General features: G+C 40.2%; 1 protein-coding gene across 26 annotated transcripts in view; it reads left to right on the plus strand.

The window, feature by feature from the left end:
• Window positions 1-19112, plus strand: part of NTRK2 (neurotrophic receptor tyrosine kinase 2) — a 365115-nt gene that overhangs the window by 3268 nt on the left and 342735 nt on the right. For 3 of the 26 annotated variants that reach the window (XM_045373031.3, XM_065530764.2, XM_065530765.1), the window contains exon 1: window positions 311-391. The exons of the other annotated variants lie outside the window; for them this stretch is intronic. The gene's annotated coding sequence lies outside the window, so the exon portion shown is untranslated. Of the gene's footprint in view, window positions 1-310; window positions 392-19112 lie in introns of those variants that run through there. 26 annotated transcript variants of the gene reach the window in all.

A 19112-nucleotide genomic window follows, 5' to 3' on the forward strand; every position in this document is an offset into this window, starting at 1 on the left:
GCTTGTTGTGGCTTGAAGAAACAGAACTGTGTATTTCTTTTCTCCTTTTCTGATGCTTTGTGACAAACACATTACCAAGCAAGAACTTGCCAGTCCTTTCTCTAGCATTCCTGTGTCACCTCTACTGGGCTGTTATTGTTATTTTTTCCTTAAGGATGCTGTCATTCCATACATCTCATTAACATGAGATTTTATTCATATATGTGCAAGATTGTAAGGCAAAGTTTCTCCCAGTTTTCCTTACTGAGTTTGATACTGAGATAGGCAGCCCTAAAGTGGGGCTTGGGCTGTGGCCTTCCGGTTGTCGAGTGCGCATGCATTTTTCCTTCCACAGAAAACATACAACCATGTTTCTGCCAACGTAGTTGACCAAGATAACCTGTTTTTTACTGTAAGTAAGAGACCTTCCTAGTCTCTATTGCCTGTTCTGCTGCTGATGCTTATGGTATAAGCCTCAGGCAAAAGGAAATGACAGCAGAGCAGAGGGGAATGTTCAAGCCTAGCATAGCTGAGACGTGTTGGGAGCAGCCAACTATCGGACTGAGTCCAGGGTGCTAGGATCTCTATCTCTGTGGCAAGGAGAGCAGGAGCAAGAGCGGAGAGCAAGGGTGGATAGGGCCCCAACTGTGGTGGTCTTGGACTGGGCTGGTTGAGGCTTACCAGGCTGGTCCAAAGTCTGTGGCCTTTTGTCAGAATCTTTTTCATGAGATGGGGTGTCAGTATTTAGATGGAGGAGGCCATATGGAATCCAGAGTGCTTCTGACTGTTTTGAGATCATGGGGAGTGTCTTACACAGTTAGATATTGTTGTGTGTGTGGTGGTGGTGCTTTTGAAATTCTGTTTTAGGAGACAGATGCATATAATGAAGAGAGAAATAAGATAGGGCTGATCATTTTCATTTTAATTATTTTTCTCTTTGATAATTTTTAAGGCCATGATCTGAGAAAAAGGAAATAAAACTATCTTTAAATCTAAAAAATTATTATTTTAGACCTTCCTGATCTTAGCTATCTAATGTATATGAAATCAATTGATTTCAGCAGAGCTTTCTTATATCTGTCCTCACAATTGTTGATGCTTCTTTTATATCTGATGGCAGATTCGTATTTTCAGCTTTTTTAAAGTAGGTTTTTAAAATATTTACTAAAGCGTGTGTCAGTTATTCATTCAATCTTGGCACTTCTAATTTCTACTTTGATTTTTTTCCCTTTTGATTTGAAAACCTCTTGGGGTTGTGGGAGTGGAGAGGTATATAGGGCTAAGTGTTGAGAACAGGGAATTAGGTTAGTAATAGTAGTCTGGCTGGGTAGATGTGAGTCCTGAGACAAAGTATGTTTCTCCGCTCTATCTCAGCCTCATGTGAGCCCAGCCAGTTTGTGCCCCAGTGCCTTTATCTGTAACTCATATTACAATACTTATTTGGAAAGTACTCCATATAATTGTTTTGAATTCTGCTTTTTTGACCTCAAAATGACGTCAGTGGATGCGCTTGTTTCATCTCATCCTTATATGACACAATCTGTGTTTTTTTTCTTACATGTTAATATTTGCTTAAACAACTTTTAAATTCTTGGCCAGTGGATACCAGCTACAGTTGGAACCAAATTATACATATTTTAAAACTTTGATATTAGGCCCAGTGGTATTCCTAAAATAACCTGTCGTAAAGTTCTGGTTTAATGGCATGTGGCTGAAGTTACGTGCTCCTATTTTTTTAAAAATAGAAATAATGTATTGAATAAACTGTGATTAACAACACACAACTTGCTGAAACAACAGTTTACCACATCATTCAAAAATGGTGTCTCTTTTAGCATCTATATATTAAACCATCCTGCCCTTAGGGTTCTAAGAACACAAATAGCGGAACATTTAAAAAATGTATAGATTAAGAGGTAGGATCTTTTTGTGTTGTTGTTTTTACATGCATGCTTTAAGCTAAGCTGACATTTTGTCCTCAGAGTCATTGAACCTATATTAAAAATCTTCCCATCACAGTACCTGTTTTATATTTTTTGCTCACTAATGTGACATAACCAGATCAGTATCTATCTATAGGTATGTATAACGCCTGCTCTGCATCACACTGCTAAGTGGCAGCTCCTGTTATTTGGAAATGGTTATACCACAGCAGCATTAAAATGAATTTAAACACAGTACCAATGTCACATGCAATGGAATTCAAGAGTGAAGCCTGTTGTTGGAATTATGTAACTGGCCGTTTAAATCCCAGTTGTACTAAGTGCCAGAGTGCATTGCAAAGGACAATTTCTGTTTCACCCAAGTGGTAAAAGGCACAGTCAAAAGAAGTCATGCATTTTTTTAGCTGTGGTAAAAAAAAAACAAAAAACATAACCTAAAATTTACCATCTTACAGTTCGGTAGTGTTCTGTCTATCCATGTTTTTGTGGAAGGGTGTGCATTTTTATGTTGCACATGCTTTATGAAGACCAACACGGATCTTTTTTTGAGTTTCTTCAGTGGTATTCTCTGATTTGGGGGTAATATTTGAGACAAGCCTTATATTTTTCCTCTTAGCACAACCTAAATAGAATTTGAAGCTTCTCCTATCACAGACTCTATGTGCAATTTATTGTTGGCCTGGTTAAGCAGCTGTGATGTTGTGTCATTAATACATTGATTTTGGCCCTCTTACTTTAGTAAGCTTTGCCATTGCAATTAATTGTACTTAAAAAAATCCTGGCATTCACAAAGATTCAGTGATAGGCATCAGTTTTTATTACTCTGATGTTTACTTCTCAGCCCCTCCATTGGGGATTTTAGAACTTTGGATTGTGGCTTATATGCATTTAAGAGCCATGTATTTAAATTTGGAGCATGGTTGCGTAAGCCACACTAGACTTGTTAATAAATAAGGCAGTCTAATTTACATCATTCATTATTTAATACAACTTGCAAGCTGGAGTTGAGAACATGCTGTCTTCGTAGTGTAGGTATTTACAGACATCAGCTTGGCACAACCGTGTGGACACTTCTGTTACCCTGGGTAAACCGATGGAAAAGCCTTGTGACCCTTTTGACCCTACTTTCTTCCACCTCCCCTTCCATCACCCATTATTTACTATACAGGAAAATGGGTTTGATTTTTTTCTTCTCTGAAAAGTGATATTTCCTTATGGGAATTCAGAACGCTGGAGTTGAGAGAAGAGCCTGGGTTGTATGTTATTACAAGTAAGTAATGGGAAGTTGAAGCAATGTGGTCCCAGCTCCCTAGCGTCGAGTTTAGGTCTGTTTAAGGTCTCTCACTGTTTCTATCCCATAAACCTCTGTTTGTCTCTGTTTCAATATTCCCTTATAAAGATGTTTTCTAAGCTGAAGAGTTGGCGAACAGCTGAGAGTTGAGGTCTCTTTCTCCCTAGGAATATTCTGTATGATCTCTTTGACTGTATCTAGGTCATAGGAGTATAAAAACTAGAGTTTTTGTTTAGCTGGGGAAGGGGAATTGAATTTCTTTTCTCTTTTACTTTCTTCTTCTTCTTCTTTTTTTTTTTTTTTTTGCCTTGAGTATTAAGCAAGTGAATCCAGTTTTAACCCATTGCTCATCTTAGGGAAAAAACATTATCAAACCATTATTGAATACCATAAACTGGCCTTATCCCTCTGGCTAACTTTACCACTTCTCTAGAGAGTTTCTTGTAGGTTCAGAAGCTATAGGGTAGGATGTGACATGAAAGACCTGCCTCTTGGAACAAGGCCAGTTTTTAGTCGCTCCTGATGCCTGTAATCAATGGGAGGATTTGGGGGAGAGACTATTGAGGCGTGGCAAAGTTTTTACTTGTTTGATGTGTGTTCGTGAGAGAGAGAGAGGGAGAGAGAAAGAGAGAGGGAAGAAAAAAAAGCCCTGAATCTTGGATTATTTATAGTTGATCAATCATTTTTATAGTCTACTTGGTTGAGCTATTTTAAAACAAATCCCACCTCAAGCCTCAAATGGCAAAGATCTGAGCTCCACTGTGGCCTGATAATTTTAGCTCACATTTGATTGCTGATCAATCTCCATTAGAAAAGTAAAGGTCCCATATAACTGGGTGCCTTCTCACCACTTAACTTTGCTCTCTGGGGTGTCCGAAGGACTGGGAAGTCATAAATATTGATCTGGGAGATGAATGAGTGAATGTGCCCAAAGTTATAAAAATCTTGCAAAGAAAAATAATGTGTAGATACCAAGTTAATTCTTTATGTGTTTCAAAAAATAAAAATGAAAAAGCGTATCATGGAAAGCTGGAGTCAGGAGACCTGGAAACTGCATCCCAATGTCACCACTACCCAGTCACTACCCAGTTACCGGATCTTGAAGCAGCTTTTTAATGTTTCTGGGCCTCAGCTTGTTACATGTAAACCGAGGGCTTTGGATTTGATGCTCAGACAAGTTTCTCCAGGCTCTGAGGTTTCCTGAAGCCTCGGTCATGGAGATAAGGAAGTGTATACATCAGCTGTGAAGGAAGGGGGCGATGCAAGGTGCTCTGGGTCTGGTGGTGTGTGAATTTGAAGACCTTTGGTGTCAGAGTGTTACGTGGAAATGTGTTCAGTGTCTGCTCTGAACTCCTTCAGACCATGTCTTTTTAAATGTGAGCTGCTAACAAGGCTAGTGGCATGTAAGTGCTGGTCTAATGAGTCTGAGGCCACAGGGTCAGTGTTCAGATGGGTCACTTAGAATCGGAACCTCAGAAAGAGAAAGGCTTTAGAAACGATCTGCTTCAGCCTCTTCTTTGCAAAAATCAAGGGCAGTGAAGAAAGTCGCCCAAGGTCGACTCATTAACAGCATGGTAGGAACTAGAAGCTCTTTCTCCTAGCATCCAAATGAATGCTGGGGGCCTTTGCTTTAGGGTGCCTCCCCTCTGTTCTGTGTTCTCAAACTGACTGCCTAATTCTGGCTCACCATTTTATTAGATTGGTGCAAAAGTAATTGCGCTTTTTGCCATTACTTTTGCACCAACCTAATAGAACCACCATAAATGGGGAGACAAGTTGAACATGGCTAAGTCTGTGCAAACTCATCTCTGTGAGAGACCAAATAATTAAAAAGTGCATGAGCTACTGATCTGAAAGCAATCATCTTATCTTCATACAGGAAGAAATATATTTTCTGTTTAGCTTTGTGTGTGTGTGTGTGTGTGTGTGTGTGTGTTAAATTTCAAGTGTTCCTCTTCTTCAGGCAATTCATACACAAAAATCGAGCTTCAAAGAAAAGCCTTCATGAGTTGGCAGCAATTAGTTATGCTAACCTTGTGCCTGCTGGGCCATCTTTGCAGATTGGGGTTGGAGGAGGGGCAGAGCAGACAGAGTGAAATGAAGACTGTTGCCCCTGGAGTCTTTGCCACAGTGGGGGGTGCTTATGTAAGTGGAGAAACCCACAGCCCTTTCCACGAGGTCTGTGTTAGCTCCCCTGAAAGACCTGTGGCGAGAGAATACTTATTCTTCCCTGACTTCTTTCTTCCCCCTGACTTCTCAATGCCTCAAGATTGATGACCAGTCTCAGTGACTGAGCCAGTGAGCAAACTTCAGGATTATTGGCTCCCATCCAAAACTCATCCAGCTACCATTTTATATTTGTTCATGTTCTGCTGTGAGACCTTTCCAGGAAAAGCACCCTTCTGAGAGATATTTTTGGTTGCATGAAGGTTTGCTCCCATGGGACGTGAAGGGCCCTTTACAGACATCCGCTTACTTAGGTTTATAGTCTCACTCTTAAGAAGGTGGGGAGGTTTTGGCAGCCTCTGAGGGGCTGTCAGGTTTATTAGTTTGCCTGGGCCCCTTGGTAAAGCAGAGCGTAATTAGGGATAGGATCCTATCTAATGTCTCACTTAGGACTCTGTCTACTCCAACCTTGTTGCCTAAATTTGACCTCGAGAGCCTAGGAGAGGTCTGGAGACTTGAACTCATGTTCACAGGTTAAACGTCATGCAGTGCAAAGGAGGTGGGCTGGTGCTTCATCTTCTGTCTGCCCCACCCCCCATCCTCTTCTCCTGTTCAGCTCCTGGGCAGTCTGATGTATATTGTGAAGAGATAAACGATTTGGTTTCCTTTGGTAATATGGCACCTTCTTGTACAAAATAAAACTGTTAATAATCACACACCATTTAGAGTTCCTTTTTTATGTCAAATAAGGACAAATTGCTACTTAGCACCCCATCCTTTCCTGTAATCTTCATATCCCAAGAATTGTCTACACACACATACATAGACACGTACCATAATGTTGTATGCGTGTACCGTGTTTTTATCAATACATAAATCTGTGTATAAAACTCTGCTGTGTGTAATTTGTTCAACTTAATTATCTTGAGTTGTAAACTTTTCTGAATAATTGAGAATGTACTTCCCTAAACCACTGTTTTAGTTTTGATTTTATCATTCTGGATTTCTCTTGGCCAGGACCTGGTGGGGCTGTCTTCTTTGTGAGAAGTACTTGAGTGTTAGTGCATTGACCCTGTTAGCTGACCTGGTCACTCAGAGACCCACTGTGTCTCTCTTCTGGTTCTTTGATCTCTTCTCAACATAAATGAACAATGTAAACGAAACTGAAAGGTATTGGAATTTTGGTTTCAACCTCTGCAGTGTGATGCAATTTAAAGAGTCTTCTCGACGCTAATCTTTGTAACAAGAGTTGTTTCTACTTCATGTACCCCAGAGTCCCTTGCTGTGAGGTGGCAGAGGGACCTATGCCCGAATTGTCTGACTCTGGCCCACCGTGGGGCAAGTGACCTCTCTTTTCTGGGCTTGGCTTATTCCTCTGTGTGATGCATGTGTAGGGGTGGAGGGTGCCGGGCAGGGGAGTTTGATATCATAGCCCCTAGATTCCCCAGTAAGGTGTGACCAAAAAAACACACAACTACGGCGAAAAAAAAAATCCAAAACAAATGTCTCTCTCCAAAGAACAAAACAAAACCCCAAACCAGAACACTCTTTTTAGTTTACTCCCAATTTTATTTCAAAACCCTGCTGCTACCACCCCAAACTCAAAGAATGTTATAGATGATGTTGCTCCTTGGATATTTCTTGTGCGCATCTGGTGCTATGGCCCGAATGTTTGTATTCTCCCAAGATTCATATGTTGAAACTCAGTCACCAGGGTAGTGGTGTTTAGAGGTGGGAGTTGATTATGACATAAAGGCAAATGGGGTTAGTGGCCTCATAAAAGAGATTCCAGAGAGCTTGTTTGTCCTTCCTGCTATGTGAGGACACACAAAGAAGGTGCCATTTATGAGAAATGGGCCCTCACCAGATATCGAATCTCCTAGAATCTTGATCTTAGACTTCCCAGCCTCTAAAACTGTGAGCAATACATTTCTGTTGTTATAAATTACCCAGTCTAAAATATTTTATTATAGCAGCCCAAATGGACTAAGGTACATAGGTTTGGTCCTTTCTCTTTGCAACTCTTCAGCCTCCTTCTGTTTCTGGTGGTGTTTCTTATCCCCTTCCCCTCTGTTCCCAAATCACAGACGTACCTACACAAGCAATCATTTGGCTGGAAACCCCTTTAATAGATTGTGAAGAAATCTTGGCTTGTGTACTTTTTTTCTGGTGGATGACCTGAGGGCAGACCGTCATTGTTTCAACTGAACCTGATTTGATAAGGTTAACAGTCAGAAAGGAGACAAAGTATAGGAACCTGGTATAACTGAAAGGAGCCCTGGTCAGGGAGACAGGAGTTGGGATACCCACTCTCTGACAGTATCGGGGTCTGGGATCTTGGTTGAGCTACTTGACCTCATCAGCCTGAGTGATTTCATCTTGAATCTGGAGGCTGCGACTCCCATGCATGCTACTCCTTGAAAGACTCTGTGGTTCTGAATCAGTCAGCCATGGACGCTAGGGTTTCCTTTTCTGTTCTAGAATTCACCATTGCCTCCACTCCAGGGGCAAACCAGAGTCTGCTTCAGTTCTTTTGGTGGCTAAACAGCAGAAACCCAACCTGTAGGTTTTCTTTAAGTCCAGCTCTGCCACTGAGGCTGGAAGGTTTTGCTGGTCACCAGCTTCCTGCCATCCTGGGTGGCAGCCCTTCCGTGGTTTCCCACTAATAGAAACAAATTTTTATTTTTTCCCTGGGATTAGTGTTCAAGACTTTTTCAGCCCATTCCTGGCCCACTTCTGTGGATGACGCTCTGGCAAGTTTTCTAACTGAACTCTTTGGTTAGTCTCTGTTTTCTGTGAACCCAAGAGCAGAAGCTTTCACAGACATCAAATCTTATTTTTCTGCTCATCAAGTTGTCTTTTCATCTTGGTGGAATAGTTTGTCACATTTCCTGATTGTCATGTGGGTGAGCTGCCATCATGCAAACAGTAGTTCAGTGTCACTAGTGTTATTGAGGACATGGAGATGTCCAACCAATAGGGTACTCTGCAGAGGCAAGGAGCCCCTGAGCAGCTTATATCTAGCAAGAGACAGATGCATACACATCTAAACACTTCCAATGGTGGGAAACATTGATGTGTAGATGGGATGTGAGTAATTCCCAATCCTTACTTCCTATGGTGGCAGTAATCCAACTGAGTTCCATTATTTTCTGTCAAATGAGTTTTGGTATTCCTGGGGCCACCTTCACTCATACTGCATTAGAGTAAGCTGCAACTTGCATCTGCAACCGGTTACGATGGAAGGGCTGGAGCGCCTTTCAGCTGAAGCTAATCACTGAACCTCTTGGCTCATCCTCTTAAGCTTTTTTCTATCAGCAACTTTCCCTCGCTCACATATCTGTATTTTCTGTTTCTTTCTATTGTTCCACATTTTAAGATAAGAATTGAAGCAGGTTCATGTTCCTCCCATGTTAGAAAAGTTTTTCTTTAGCACGATTCCCTCGCTCTCCTTCTGATCCTGACTGAAGTAACTCTCTCTTCAAAGCCAGATCTTGGAAGAGTGATCTGTATTCATTATGTCTATTTTCCTATCTCCTATACCAGTCCCATTCCACTGTTTTTCAAACTCACTCCACCATAGTCCCCAGAAGCCTTCATGGGCCATATTCCTCAGTCCTTATCTTACTTGACTTCTTAGCAGAATTTGGCTTCATTTCTCACTCCCTCCTTGAAACATTCTTTTCCTTTGGCCTTGGTGTAACCACATTTTTCTTGTTTTCCCTCTATCTCTCTGCATGCTACTTGTTTGCTTTATTTGTCGGTTCCTTTTCTCTGCTCTTAAAAACAGACCTTAAAAGTTGATGTTCCTTGGGATTCTGTCCTATGGCTGCTTCTCTTCCTGGGCTATCTCTGGGCTACATCACCCTCATCCATGACTTATGTTACCTTCTTTGTGCTAATGATTTCCTAATCTGTTTCCCATCAATTATCAGTGAAGACCTTTGGACTCATGTATGCAACACCTCTCATACAGGACAGTGTCACACTTGTCATTTCTGAACAAAATTTTTCACTGTTGCCCCAAACCCATTGCCAGTGTTCCCTGTTGTAATGGATGGCACCATTATCCAGTCAGTAAAAACAAGCCACAAACCATGACTCTTCCTTCTCTGTAACCCCTATACTCATTCACATACTATGTCTTGTCAATCCAGTTTCCTAAGTATTTCTTAAATCTAATTTTTAAAATCTCCACTGACATTATTCAATCATTCTTTCAACAAATATTGATTGGGGTCTTCTCCATGTTAGACACTAGCTAAGTACATGGGATATGGTGAGAAAAACTGCCCTGGTCTCTTCTTACCAGGATTGCAGTGTGCGGGGGCGGGGGGCGGGGAACAAACATCTGATAAGTACTTACATAGAAACAATATAATTCATGCCATCATCATCCTTGCCTAAAATGCTGCCATCGCTTCCTATTTCGCATCCCTGCCTCCAGTCTTGTCCCCTCTCTACCCATGCCACACTGTAGCTGGAATGGTCTTTCCCAAATGCTGATCTTATCATCTCACTGCTTATAATTACCCTCTGGCTCCCGGTGTCTCTTAAAATAATGCCTAAAGTTGTTTATTTTCATTTTAGTTTTTTAAAAAATAGAAGAAAATTGTCACTATATTGCTATATAAAGAGGCATATAACTATTACATGGACCAGAATGCACAGATCAGCATAACAGTCTTTTTCTACACCAGCAGCTCTATAAAAAAGAACAAATTATAACTGGAAGCTTTCTTGGTTGATCTTGGAATTAGAGCAAGGGCATTTAATTCTGCATTTAAAATGTTAAATGGCATTAAGCTAAGCTTGCCTGAGGCATCCATCTCCATAATGGGAGAGCCTTCACAAAGGGAATGTAGAACTTGAAGTACTTTGGCCCAGACTTGTATCCCCTGGATGGACGCTCCTTTTCCTCTCCTTCATTCTCTGCCCAGCACCAATGCTGATTGATGCATTCTTTCTTTGGAAAGGTTAGTGCCTTTAACCAGGGCTTCTCATGCCTGGGAGCCTTTCAGATTCTTTAAAGTGATTTTGCACATCTCTCTGAAATGCATTAACTTTATTGTATGGAATTTAGCCGGTAATTTTATTTTTTAAGATAATATTTGAAAGTGATCAGAAATGCAGGCAGCACAAAGGAGTGTACCATGAATACGCTTTGTAACTCTTGTTACAAAGAGTGTACCTCCACTCTGAAGAAGGTGGGGAAGTTTTGGCAGCCTTTGAGGGGCTGTCAGGCTTTTTAGTTGGCCTGGGCTGCTTGGTAAAGCAGAGCATAATTAGGGATAGGAGCCTATCTAATGTCTCACTTAAGGCTCTGTCTACTCCAACCTTGTTGCCCAAGTTTGACCTCGAGAGCCCAGGCAATTCCCTCCCACCATGTACTCCCACCCTCTAAAATCCCTCAGCTCCCCTCTCCAATAACAACCATGGATCTTATTTTGTGTCGGTTCCCTTTCATAAATCTTCGTCTTACATATATAGTATATATATATAGGTCTTTTTAGTTTGTACACAAATGAGGGCATGCTATACCCCCTCTTCTACATCTTGTTAGTTTTTCACTTAACAATGTATCTTAAAAATGTTTCTGGATAAACATATGTAACCAACCTTATTTTCTTCCCAGCTGCACAGAAATCCTCTGGATAAATAGATTCTATTTAACCAACTTCTTACTAGACAACTCCAGTGTACAAGTTCTTGTGCATACCTTCTACTTGTATCCTCACATGGCAGAAGGGACAGACAAGCTCCCTCTGGCCTCTTTTATAAAGGGCATTAATCTCATCCCACCCTAATGACCTAATCACCTCCAGAAGTCCCCACCTCCCAACATCACATGCGTAACTTTATCTATAGGAAATGTTCCTAGAATTTGAATTGCAGGAAAATTGCAAGATATTTGTGCTTTGTGATTTGTGTGTGTGTGTATATGTGTGTGTGTGTGTATGTGTGTGTTTATTTTACCTTAAGTTCCGGGATACATGTGCAGAATGTGCAGGTTTGTTACATAGGTATACATGTGTCATGGTGGTTTGCTGCACCTATCAACCTGTCATCTAGGCTTTAAGCCCCACATGCATTGAGTATTTGTCCTGATGCTCTCCCTCCCCTTGCCCCCCACCCCCAACAGGCCCTGGTGTGTGATGTTCCCCTCCCTGTGTCCATGTGTTCTCATTGTTCAACTCTCACTTACCAGTGAGAACATGCAGTGTTTGGTTTTCTGTTCCTGTGTTAGTTTACTGAGAATGGTGGCTTCCAGCTTCATCCATGTCCCTGTGAAAGACATGATCTCATTCTTTTTTGTGGCTGCATAGTATTCCATGCTGTATATGTGCCACATTTTCTCTATCCAGTCTATCATTGATGGGCATTTGGGTTGGTTCCAAGTCTTTGCTATTGTAAATAGTGCTGCAATAAATATATGTGTGCATGTGTCTTTATAGTAGAATGATTAATAATCCTTTGGGTATATACCCTTTGATGGGATTGCTGGGTCAAATGGTATTTCTGGTTCTAGATCCTTGAGGAATCACCACGCTCTTTTCCACAATGGTTGAACTAATTTACACTCGCACCAACAGTGTAAAAGCATTCCTATTTCTCCACAACCTCGCCAGCATCTATTGCTTCCTGACTTTTTAATAATCGCCATTCTGACTGGCGTGATAGTACCTCACTGTGGTTTTGATTTGCATTTCTCTAATGAAATGATGAGTGAGAGCAATGATGAGCTTTGGTTCATATGTTTGTTGGCTGCATAAATGTCTTGTTTTGAGAAGTATCTGTTCATACCCTTTGCCTACTTTTTTATGGTTTTTTTTTTTCTTGTAAATTTGTTTAAGTACCTTGTAGATTCTGGATATTAGACCTTTGTCAGATGTGTAGATTGCAAAAATTTTCTCCCATTCTGTAGGTTGCCTGTTCACGCTGATGATAGTTTCTTTTGCTGTGTAGAAGCTCTTTAGTTTAAGTAGATCCCATTTGTCAAGTTTGACTTTGGTTGCAATTGCTTTTGGTGTCCTAGTCATGAATTCTTTGCCCATGCATATATACCTGAATGGTATTGCCGAGGTTTTCTTCTAGGGTTTTTATGGTTTTGGGTTTTACATTTAGGTCTTTAATCCATCTAGAGTTAATTTTTGTATAAGGTGTAAGGAAGGGGTCCAGTTTCAATTTTCTGCATATGGCCAGCCAGTTTTCCCAGTACCATTTATTAAACAGGAAATCCTTTCCCTATTGCTTGTTCTTGTCAAGTTTGTCAAAGATCAGATAGTTGTAGATGTGTGATGTTATTTCTGAGGTCTCTAATTTAATTTGCGATTTTTAAGTAAATATTGCCAAGTTGTTTTGCAAAGAGGTCACATCATTTTGTTCTCTCACAGAAGCTGGGAGTGCCTGCTTTCCTACAATTAAGCCAGTACTATTATTATTGAACCTTTTGTTATCAAACCATTTGTCGTTTGTCAACCAGTTTCCTGAGAAATAGTACCTCAATTGCTGTATTTTGCAGCTTTGTAATTATGATTCAAATTGAAAGTCTTTTCATATGTTTGTAAGTCATTGGTATTTTTTTTTCAGTAAACTTAGCCCTTTTCTTTTTTAATTGAATCAGTGGCCTTTTCAAAAAATAAGAAAATTTGTACTTTGCCTAATGTTTTGCTTGTCTTCTAATGTCAGTTATGGATTATGATATTTCTTTTTTCTCCTCCTCCTCTTCCTCCTTTTTTGTGAAGCAGAATTAATTTTTTTCTAGTAAAGTTTGTTTCCTTTTCTGTGTCTATGTTGTAGATATGGCTAAGAAGACTTATTGCCTTTCCTAAGAGTATAAAATGAACAATTCTATATTTTCTTCTACTGCTTTTACTATCATATGTTTTTACATTTAAAGCTTTTGTCTATCTAAATTTTAAAAATATATGGAGTGATGTAGCAATTGTTTTATTTATTTATTTTTTTTGGTGTAGCCAATCAGGTTTCTGGATCTCATTAGTTACATAATTCTGTCTTTTCCTCGCTAATTTAAAATAGCAATTTGGTTCTGTGGGAGGACTACCTTTGTGTTTGGGCCTGCTTAGGGATATAGCTTATTCCATTAATCAGTCTGTGTACTTACATGCCAGCATTAAACTTTTATCTCCCACAGCGTCTTTTTTTTTTTTTTTTTTTTTTTTTTTTTGCTATTTGAAGTATTAGCGTCTCACTCATCAGTCTTCTTTCAGAATTTTCAGGATGATTCTAGCATGATGATTATTCCACGTGAATTTTAGGAACTGCTTGCCTAGCTCCCCTGCTTGATAGTGGTGTTTTTAACAAAGATGGCATTACACTTATATAGCAAAGGCTGACAACTTCTTATCAAGTCTTGAAAGCCCTGTGTCCTCAGATTCAAAGCCATTTCTCAGCCTCATTTCGTGCCTCTACCTTTGTTCGATGCCATGATACAGCCACTCTGAGTTTTCAATTTATCTACTGAGCTATAATCTCACTTATCTTCCAGGTTGTCCTCTCTGCCTGGAACCTTTTCCCTTCCTTCTACGCTGGCTAACTCCTGCTTATCTTTCAGGCCTTAGCTGTGATGTTGCTTCTTCTGCCTCTATACCTGGCCTACGTACCCTCCACTACATGCTCTTATAGCCCCCTGTGTTCCGCATCACAGCATAGGTTACTTAGTACCATCAGTGCGTCCCTGCATACCTGTCTGTACACACCGTTAGGACATAAACTGCATGAAGGCAGAGACATAAGGATCTTGTTTACCGCTCTTTCCTGGATCTAGCACAATATCCTAGTTCTCCATGTTACGCAAATACACGTGGATATGCACTCATGAGCACCGTCCCCCCCCATATATATACACATACATCTATCATCTAGAACTCTAAAGAGGAGTATTAGTTGGTCTCTGGATCATCAAATATGTAAATCTCTAGACATAATTTTTCTCAAGCTATCAAGTTAAGATGTTTGTTTATATACATGACCTTTATGGAATTAAAGTGCACAGTGTTAGTTCATGCACAGCAGGAGATCGATTAATCGTGGAAAGGAAAAAGGCAAAGCATTGATGAGGCAGGCTGATTACATATCCAACAGGAAGGAGGGACAGCAAAGAGAGGGGAGGATGAGGGCATTCTGCAGATGGAGAGAGATGCAGAGCACACAAGCTCAACAGAGGAAAATCCAGGGGAAAAGAATCACTCCAGGGTCACCTGATCTCCAACAAACAAATAGGTCTAATGAGAAAGATTTGTGTCTTTTCTGTTAGGTAATAGCTAACAATGGATATCCTTGTGGATCAATTGCAGTTTTCCCTGCGACTGCATTTATGGGGCTTCACTTAAAAGGCAATTCTGGTGTGAGATTTCAGATGTGATTTATCCTTCCTGGGGTATGGATGATAGAGGCTGTTCATTTTTCTCAAAGAATTGCAAACATCAGGAGTATAAAAAGATAATGTGTCAGGTCTAGTTTAATGTACCATCTGATACATATACTGTTGCACTTTTGCAGTAAAAATGCATTGGGCTGATCCTATGAATGTTTCATGGGGCTTCCTTTATATTTATAACAATTAACACTATTAGACATCTGAGAAGTTTTGATAGGTACTTGCAAAACTCATCAAAATACCCAACTGATGGACATATAAGATTAGAAGACTTTTTAAAATAGAGTGGAGATGTCTACAGGTGAACAAATTGTGTTAAATAATCAAAAATATAATTCTTGCTTAAGATAAAGAATATAAATCATATCTATTGATGTTTTATTTATTTATGCTTATATAATCAGTATATTCATTATATGTACACAAATGAAAGTGGTTTAGACTCCATGTGTATTTGAAAGTTAACCTTTTAAAAATGAATGGGAATTAAGTATTTGGTGGGATTTTTTTCTTTTTTTTTGTGAAGACAGGGTTTTGCCATGTTGCTCAGGATGGTCTTGAACTCCTGGGCTCAAGCGATTCACCTGCTTTGGCCTCCCAAAGTGCTGGGATTACAGGTGTAAGCCACTGTGCCTGGTTGTGGAACAGGAATTATGGAACCAACATAAAATGTTTAACTCTGATGAGAAAAGTCTTGTTTTTGGAGTTGAGTCATTGGCTCTCCTGATAAGCCGAGGTGACTCTCTAGGATTTAACTTCTTGGCTGTCTCATTTGTCTTTCAGGGAATTGCTTTCCCACCAATAAAAAGTGTCTTCTGGAGCTGAAACTCCTGATGCCTTGAGGGTACTATAGAGCCTTTTACTTATCCAATCTACCCTAGAATCCACGTGGTCATTACCATCCTTTGATTGCATTTTGTATCTATACACATAGAGTTCAGAAGGCAATATTCTGTTGGCAAAGTCATCTTTTCCTATGGGTAGCTCAAATTGAGGACAAGAACTAACTTTTATATATGCTTATATTGATTGATTGATTGACTGACTCATGCATTCATTCATTTGGTTACTCAATCAACAAATCAGGTTTGAACATGTCTTTGCACCTGGTACATTCCTGGGTCTTGGGTGACAAGACTTAGGCCAGCTCCTACTATTTATGCTTTTTATATGGTCTGTTTCAAGGGCACAAACAGAGCCCCCAGTCAGATGGCCCTACCTTTCTCTCTCCCCAAAAGTACAAGGGACTTCATATGCAGGTGCATAGACAGTTCAGCCTACACATCCAAATTCTATCAACATCACCACAGACATCGACCTTGAACCATTCCCTTTCCCCTACACTGCTGTGCCTGGTGTGTGCATATCCATGGCTTGGTGCGCCCTCGGGAAGATGGACCCAAGGAAAAGACCTGCTCAGGCCCTAGGAGTGGACTCAGGGTCTTTGACTCGGGAAATCTGGGATCCTGGGGAAGGGTGAGATCCAGGAAGGAGCATCTGGTTGGCTCTTTGGACTCCTTGCCTCATGCGGAAGCACTTGCTGAAGGAGAACAGAGTGAGGGACTCCAAAGGACCTGGGCCCAGTGCTCGGGGCTAAGGGTACCATGGACCAGGCTGATCAGCCCTCTGCATTGTGGACCTGGCCTCTGCATCATTGTGGTTTTGCACTGTGATGATGATGCTCTGGATCAGGGCAAGTGCAGGGCGTGTGTCCTGGGAGTGTGCATTGGGGTGGCCAGGATCTCTAGATGGTTCCTACACTTCAGTGTCCCACCCTCTCTTCAGAGGACTTTAAGTATGGGGCTTCATGTTCCCAAGAAGGACAGAGCATACTGGATTCCTCCCCATCAAGTTCTGTGACATTATCATAGACACAGGCAGATCACAAGCAAAGCATAGATCTGTCCCCAGCAGTCAATGAGAATTGTTAAACATCATTAGCTACCAGCTTCCCCCTTTCTTTCTTCCCCATATGGATTTTATTATTGCCCCCAAAAGTTCTGTAATGTTTCAAGAATCAGCTAATTGTGGCTAAATACTATTATTTTTTACTGGGACCCTAGGAGGATCCTGAGATTGTAAAAACTATGCCTGAAAAGTTCCTTTCCTCACGATGTCTTTTTTTCTGAATTGAAAAATTGCTGAATATGTCAGTAGACATGCATAATGGATTGACAGATTAATTTTCCATTTTCCTTGGGAGTTTGTGTAGGGGAGTGATTCCTGTTGTAAGGCAGGATGACTTGGTGGGTTAAGGGCTCCACTAGGAAGTGTGGTCTGCCACTGCTACTTTGGACTAGTAGCTAAAGCTTTCATGTCTCAGTTTCCCCATCTGGAAAAGTGGGCAATAATAGAAAAATAGAAAAGCATTACTGTGAGGTTAACATGAGCTGATGCATGTAGAATGCTTATAACAGTGCCTGACACACAGTTTGCATTCTGCTGTTAGCTTATATGTGTGTGCATGTGTGGAGCTATCTTCAAATATGATTCAGAGGAAACTACTCTGTGAGGTTGGGAGGACTGAAAGCAAACGACTCTGCCTTGAGCATGATACTGAGTAGGCTGAGGCTAAGAGGACAGATGTAAATGGTGCCGGTTCCCTTATGGCAACCTTTGCATGCACTTTGGCTTGTCTGGGCATTACTCCCACATGTAGGACCTGGTGCGCTTGGCTGATTGGGACATTAACTGTTTGTGTGCTGAGCAATCACAAGTCAGATTTCATGACTATTATTCAGGTCATTGTCTTCGTTCTGTGACTTTGGTTTCTTTGATGGTCCTGGTCTATTTTATTCATCAGTTTGTTTACTAACAGTTCTCCTGGACTCTGGGATTGTCAGTCAGTTTGTACTCCATTTTCTCTTTTAACTGTCCTTCTCACTCTTTAGTTGTAAGGCTTTTAAAACATAGACATCTTATCCTTTTTTTAAAAAAAGAATTGTAGTGAAACACATGTGACATAAAATTTGCCACTTTAACCATTTCTAAGTTCATACTTCAGGGACGCTAAGTACATCCATGTGTTATGTAAGCATCACCACCATCCATCTCCAGAACTCTTTACATCTGGAATAATTGAAACTCTGTACCCTTTAAACCATGACCTCCCATAACCTTACCTCCCTCTCGTGCCTGGCAACCACCATTCTACTTTCTGTCTCTATGAATTTGACTGTTCTAGGTACCTCAAAAATGTACATCATTTTGAAGAGTAGAGTAATATATCCCTTGAATTAAAAGCTTTTTTTTTTTTTTTTTTTTTTTTTTTTTTAAGTAAGGTATTTGTTTAGGACTTTCACAGATATTCATGCTTTCTTTTTGCAAAATTACTTATTTATTGTGGCCTTACACAACCATTATGTTTGGAATTTCTTTCTACTGGCATCTTTGCAGTTTAACTCCAAAGAAAGTAATCTCTAGCTTTCTATAAAAATGACTGAAGGTTAACATGAGAAGTGAAATGCTGAAGATAAAATGGGAAGTGTCCCTCAACTTCACTCCCTTTCCTTACTCCCATAGCCTATAAATGTTGGCTGAAAAATTGTGCCAGTATCAAAACAGACTTTCATAGAGATCCTAAAATTTTACCACTGGAATCATTCTCCTTTCTTGACATTATGCCTGATGCTCATTTTTCTCTGTGCCATGCTTGATCTATCCTGACGCTGGAGAAGTATTGGTTCCAAAAATTTTCTTCATATGGAATGATTTGTCCTGACTGGAGGCCAAGAGCTTTCAAAACTGTGTTCTGCTGTGATTCATGCTGACTTGAGTGCTTTTTAGAATTCTTACAGTCCAGGTGAATCATTGGAGATTCTTCTTCAAGAGTCATAAATGGGAAATTTATTGGCCTGAAATAACAGGGAAAGAGGAAAAGACATTTTAAAAAATGATAATTTATTCCAAAAAAAAAAATTAGCCAGACATGGTGACACACACCCGTGGTCCCAGCTACTTGGGAGGCTGAGGCAGGAGAATGGCGTGAACCCGGGAGGCAGAGCTTGCAGTGAGCCGAGATCACGCCACTGCACTCCAGCCTGGGCGACAGAGCGAGACTCCATCTCAAGAAAAAAAAAAAAAAGATAATTTATATGTTGGATTGAAGTTTCAAGATTTTACTTTTTAATGAGCATTCACTCTGAAATTTTAAAAAATCATAGATGAAATTACTTACTAATCCATTTCTTGAAAACAACTAGTATAGGGTAATTCTATAGTGTCAGCATATTGTACATGAAGACCATTTAATTTTTATGGAATGAATGTTAAAAATGTCACAATCAGTTTTTCATCAGTATTTGAATAACTATTTGAATTATAATTATTTTAT

This window comes from Macaca fascicularis, chromosome 15, assembly GCF_037993035.2.
Source record: "Macaca fascicularis isolate 582-1 chromosome 15, T2T-MFA8v1.1".
NCBI lineage: Eukaryota > Metazoa > Chordata > Mammalia > Primates > Cercopithecidae > Macaca > Macaca fascicularis.